Raw genomic sequence first — 6,000 nt, forward strand, 5'->3', positions numbered from 1 at the left:
CTCCACTGACATACACTATAGCATCCTATCAAGTTCATGAAATGCACAAGCCTACTACCTTCTAAAAAGCAGGAAAGAGACCAGAAACTGTATTTTATAAAAACAAAGTAGTCCAAACACATATTTTTAAACAAGGAACACATGTATAAGACACACAAGGACTTCCAAGGCATTAAAGCACTGCTGAGAATATTTAATAGAATATTGTACTTAAATTGGTATTTATTATATAAACTTAATCAATTGGTGTTGACACCACTCTGGAACTAATATTTGTCAGCCCTTTTGCTGCAGAATCAGTACAGTGAGTGCAAATCAAGTTTTATAGAAGCAACAGTAACAGTGACTATGTTTTCCTTTAATCTGCTAGCTGATACAAAAAATGAGATATTCAAAAGGCAGAGGAGTTATCTGCTAAATTTTGCTAGTCTTGTTTGCAATAGAACTACATGGACTTTTTCTGCTTGATGGCCTACTGTATTTTGCGGGCACTAGAGTGTGTGCACTAGAATGGAGCAATACGTCTGACACCTGGGAATGATGTGGCCCATTTAACACTGAGGAAAATTTATAATGCACCTCATAAATTACCTAGTTTCATACAAAGTGATTAGGCTACACTAACATTAGATTGTCATTTTTTAATCATTACTAAGAGGAAAGATGTCTGCTAATGCAAAGGCAGCACAAAGGAAAAAACAAGTCTGAGAGCTGAAGAAGGTGGCAAGATTCAGATATCAGTTAATAAAATTTATTCACTGAAAGCTATTTTATTTAACCAGGCCTCATGTTTAGGTAGATTCCTAGAGAAGTAACTGGACGACATTTTTAATGCTGAGAGTAAAAATAGTTTGTAACATTCAGAATGGCATTCTCTCTTCTTGTTTAATAGTAGTGCCTACTTTTTCTATAGTGATTTCCATCAAAGTACTTTTTGTAAAAGTACTTCTCCAAAAATACCTTCTATTATTATACAAAGAAACATAATCCCAGAAAAAAATAAATGACTTGCTCAAGACCACACAGAAGGCCAGTGGCAGAATCAAAGACGTAATCATCTAGTCACTAGAGCACATTACTCTGACTTTCTTAACTGTGGTCGGTAGATAGGCTAAGAAGAGTAAAACATTTCCAGATGTTTCCATTTCCAAACATAAATCTAAAGAATATAATCTCATCTTCCATCCTCATGTCAAAGTTACCCAAATATTGTTATTTTTTATTCTTAGTAAGGTCAGTTAACATTTCCTTCTCCCTTAAGTATACTATCTAAAGTATTGCCTTATCTGAATGAATGCATTTACAGCCAGTTGAAACACAGATTAATTCTAGGAGACATTCCTGCAGAGGTGTGAATCATACAGTCTGACTAGCTGCAGAGCTTTTGGCTTTGCACTAACAAGTCAGACTCCGCTCTTCAACCAGTAGCTATCTAGAACTATGCATTACAGCCCTGAGCCTGTAGACAGAGCTAGAAAAACCTCCTCCATTTAAGTATCACCACGGGAATTTCAGAGTCTGACAGTGCTCTCACTATATTAGCACTAAACCACGAATTTCACAATGAAAGTCTAAAGGACATACATTATTACAAGTGAGAGTAGGACCAAACTAATCCTGCTTGGCCTAGGATTGAAGCTAGATTAAAGCATTTCCCTCTTTTCTAACACTTCTCCAGCTACATTTTTCTAGGTACTGAAGTTCCAGGTCTCGGAACTGTATTTGCGATATTTGAGATATTGAAAAAGCATTTACTTCAAAAAAGACAAAAAAAGAAGAGTTTTCATTAGCATTCTTCGGACCCATTTCAAACCCTCTCTTTAAAAAAAAAATCCTTTGATGAGAACTTCTCTGCTGTTTTCACTGTATGCACTTTGTTTGAGCACTGAACAAGCATCCCTCTATTTAAGTGGCACACAGTTCCCACAAGAATGGCTATCCTGTGCTGGTAATGATAGTTTAAGAAGGTTTGGCTCCAAGCCTCTTCTTTCTTATCACTTTTAAAGTGTTCCTATCTCTATTCAGAACCAGAGACTGTTAAATAAAGTTCAAGTTGACCTTGCACTAAAAATAGTGTATCACTCATCATTAAAAACAACTAAACAAACAGCTTCCATGATGTACAACTGAAAGGTTTTTAAGTGTTATTTTTCTTAGAAGGAATCCCAGAGTTTCCTCTTTTTGTTGTGTTGAATGTTTTCTATTGCAACATTATATTATAACCAGTTTTGCTTAACAAATATTTATTTTTTTCTCAATTGGAAAGAGATCACAAAAAAGTTTTTCTTTCCCTCTACAACTGTTGCTCTTCACAACAGAGTTTAGTGTTTCATATCTATGTATGACACCAGTTTGCTTCACCATTAAGTACCATTCTGCCTTTGTATCATCCAGCAACCCAAGTAATATAAATCACTCTCCCCTTCTGTCTATAGACACATACACACACACACAAAAAAAAAAATAAGGGTAGTACATACAATTGCTGTTTCTTAACTTTATGCTTTGAGAGATGCATGAGAAAGAAGGGAAATGTCTCTCAAACTGCACTGTTCTTTGAGTCCACAAATAGCTACTTTGTTATCACCTGCAAAGGTACTATCAAAAAACAGGGGACAAAGAGAAACAGTATTTAAACAAAACCATAATCCCACTACCACACCATGCTGTATACCTGGACAGACCTCTGCTTTTAGGACATAGCTTAGATCTTCCACAGAGGCTCCTGGCACTGCATGACACATTTCCTCAAAACTCAGGTACTGATTCCAAATCAAAATACAGCTCAAAAGAGAAACCTACTTAGTTGCTACATCATTTCTTATCAAAGAGTCTCAGAGATATATCTAAAGATATTCCTGTCCCTCTTACACTCCCCTCCTTATTCCAAGTCACTCTCAAAGGGATCTAGCTTAATAATAATTCTACAATAAGATTGTTCCATATTGGATTAGTTTCCTAATATGGACCAACAGATGAGAAATAGGAGAACACAGTGGCAATTCTTTATATTTTACTTTTTCTAAATAGTAGTCATCACGTCTAATTCTTTGCTATTGGAAGCCTTTTGGTCTGCACCAGCTCTGAACACACCCCTTGTCTTTAAGGGGAGAGTTCTAAATGGGTTTTATATAATGGAAATTTGTCTTCATGTACATAATCTTTTTGAAATATCGTCAATGCATCATATTGAGTGTAAGCACCCTTCATTATTCCTCACTTAGGAACAGTGCCTTTTATGTTTTAACATCAAAAATAATTGCACAAAGTTGCTTTGTACAGTAATTCAGTATTTTCAACACTGAGATGGTAACCTGTACTTGCCTAAACCTTCCCTGCACTAGAAGCAGCATCCAGCAAAGAAAATGAGTGAAACTTTGTTAAAGGAACAGCATTCATATAACATTTTCTTTCCTTTTACAGGATTCCAATATAAAATCAAGTGAGAAGTGGCTTCTTGCCACTTTCTACTTCTACAACATTCCCACTTTTATAGTGGGAATCAAATCAAAATTTCAGATGGCTTTAAGTGACAAAAATCACAATGATTTCTTACATACTCAGACCATAAAAATAGGGTTTAATTTTAAAATTTGAGTTTTGAGGGTCATTATTTGATTAAGTCTATAGCTCAATGCATAGCTTAATGTTCTTACACCAAGTGGAAAATCCCCTTCATTCACCTTCAATCTTACCTTTTGAATGAAGAATCTAACAAAAAATCCTGGAAACAACTCTGTGAAGAACCCTTCTTGAAGCAACTTGACTCTAGAGGCACTGAGAGTAAGACAGTAAGTTTGACTGCCTGTCATTTCTAGTCTGTGAGAAACAAAACAGGAGGAGAAAAGAGTCAGAATGGGGAGGGGAGTCCCATCTGAGACCTCTTTATAAACTGTTAGTTCCCAACTTCACTGACAACTTGTTACTGAAAATACCACCTAAAGAAAGCCCAAGCTGATTCCTAGTCATGCAAACAGTTTGTCACTGAGCTTTTAGACCCTAAGTCAGACTCCACTGAAGTCAGTGGCAAGACCCCCTCAGAAATCAATGTGATTTAGATTGAACGTAAGAGGGAAAAGGGGAACCAGGAAAGTAAAAGTAATTATTGGGAAACCCAGGACAAATATTGTTGTGATTCATATACTCTAAAATTTCACACAAATCATAGTGTACAACCTTCTTTATTTACCATTGAGAAGCATAAAATGCATTTCCAGATTAATAATCCCACATTTACAATTTCCAGCAAACTGGCTATTTAAGAAACAGACATCAGTGAAATTTTGCTAACTTTTAAGATTAACAATAGCATTGCAGTACATGTCAAAAAAACTGTGGATGTTCTGAAAGGGTAGAAGTTGCTCAATACTTCCTATGCAATTATCTGTTCTGTTGCTTTAGATTTTAATGATCTTAAACCATTTAGCCTTCAATTTTTTGTATACTAGGTCCATGTCTCAGGTTGAACTTTATTCTTGGAAAATTTCAGACAAAATAGTTTGGCTATTTTTAGCTGATTTAGATGAAAAGGGCCCAGGCAGCCTTAAAGCCAAGGTACTCTGAGACTGGCTAACAGGTGGATTGAGTGGGGGGGAAAAGACCTGTATAGTAGATTTTGTGACTACTCATAGGTAAGAAGAGACAGAAGTAAAAGACAGGATTGAGATAGGTGGAGGGCATGAAACAATTCACATTTGGGCCCTGTCATAGAATATCCAACTGATTTCAGGAGAGCATTCTAAGGGTTCCTGGATTTAACTAACTTTAGTTAATCTAAAGCTTCATAGAAGAAAGATATTTGAAAGTCAGGTAAAAGGCAACACTACGTACAGAATATCTTATAGAGGAATTTTTTCCCCTCTGCAAAAGCATCAAATATTGTTCATAGAAACTAAGGATATCTCTCTAGATGATAAAGTAATTTATTATGGAGAAAGACACCTGATATTGATATGTTTAAGTTATAATTTTATTCATAATTCATTCCTCTCAGAATTTTAAGGTTCAACCATTAAAGAGAAACGCTTTCTTTGCTTACCTCCAATTCATGAATTCAGAAGGCATGAACAATAAGCAGAGCAGCGAGTTTCTAGACTAAAATTTAACTCCCTGAGCACTGTTTTAAAACTATGTGATGCAATATGAGTCTAAATCTTATTAAGTGCTGCTAATCAGTACAGAATTTCTCAGCATCCCTAAGCTCTATTTGCTTCATGAATTTCATTTGAAAGTTAGGAACAAACAAAAATGCAGTTCACTTAAATGCATAGAAACATCCAAGTTACACAAATATAGTTTATCAAGATCTTTCCTACTACTGATTTTTTTTAATCATTAGATCTTTATAATTGCACCAGTGCTTCATTTATGAAAAAAAAAAAAAATGTTACAGCGGGCAATGGTAATCCTCGTTATTTTAATACATACATGAAGGAGAAACTAGGAAAATGCTTATTTTATTTCATGTTCTTTTTCCTGCCTTTGCATTATCTAATAAGGAATCGGATTCAGCTGCCTAGGTTAAGCATCTAGTGCCATTTTAGATGCTGCAGGGGATCCATCCTAACACCCTCCAGAATGCCACAGATCTCCCACAGATCTTTATCACATATGCCAGTGCTGGATATAAGATGCTTCATATGACCAAAAGCATCAAAAATGTCCCTAGCTACAGACACCTGAATTATTCCTAAGTTTTCTTTAGTTTATCAAACCTTCCCATTAAGTTGTCACTATAAAGCTCTTCCACTAGAACAGGGGATTGTTAAACTTTTAATGTGGTAGGCATAGGTTATTTTAAGTGAGCACTACAAATTTTTAAGCACAACTGCAAAAGCCACTGCAGCATCAGGTCTGAAGCACCAGTGAAATATTCTACACATAATATCTAGAAATATTTTTAACAGTAGGAATTTCTGTAAACTGCTATATACATACTATACCTACTATATATTTATACACACACACACGTACACACACAGTTCACACTTTGGATATCTT

General features: G+C 35.4%; 1 protein-coding gene across 1 annotated transcript in view; it reads right to left on the reverse strand.

The window, feature by feature from the left end:
* The window catches only part of CTNNA3 (catenin alpha 3), a 456,698-nt gene extending 452,919 nt beyond the window's left edge, over positions 1-3,779 (reverse strand). Inside the window, exon 1 of the mRNA XM_062580676.1 lies at positions 3,696-3,779. The gene's annotated coding sequence lies outside the window, so the exon portion shown is untranslated. The remainder of the gene's footprint in view (positions 1-3,695) is intronic.
* Between the last annotated feature and the right edge of the window lie 2,221 nt (positions 3,780-6,000).

Source organism: Rhea pennata, chromosome 7 (genome assembly GCF_028389875.1).
Source record: "Rhea pennata isolate bPtePen1 chromosome 7, bPtePen1.pri, whole genome shotgun sequence".
Classification (NCBI taxonomy): domain Eukaryota; kingdom Metazoa; phylum Chordata; class Aves; order Rheiformes; family Rheidae; genus Rhea; species Rhea pennata.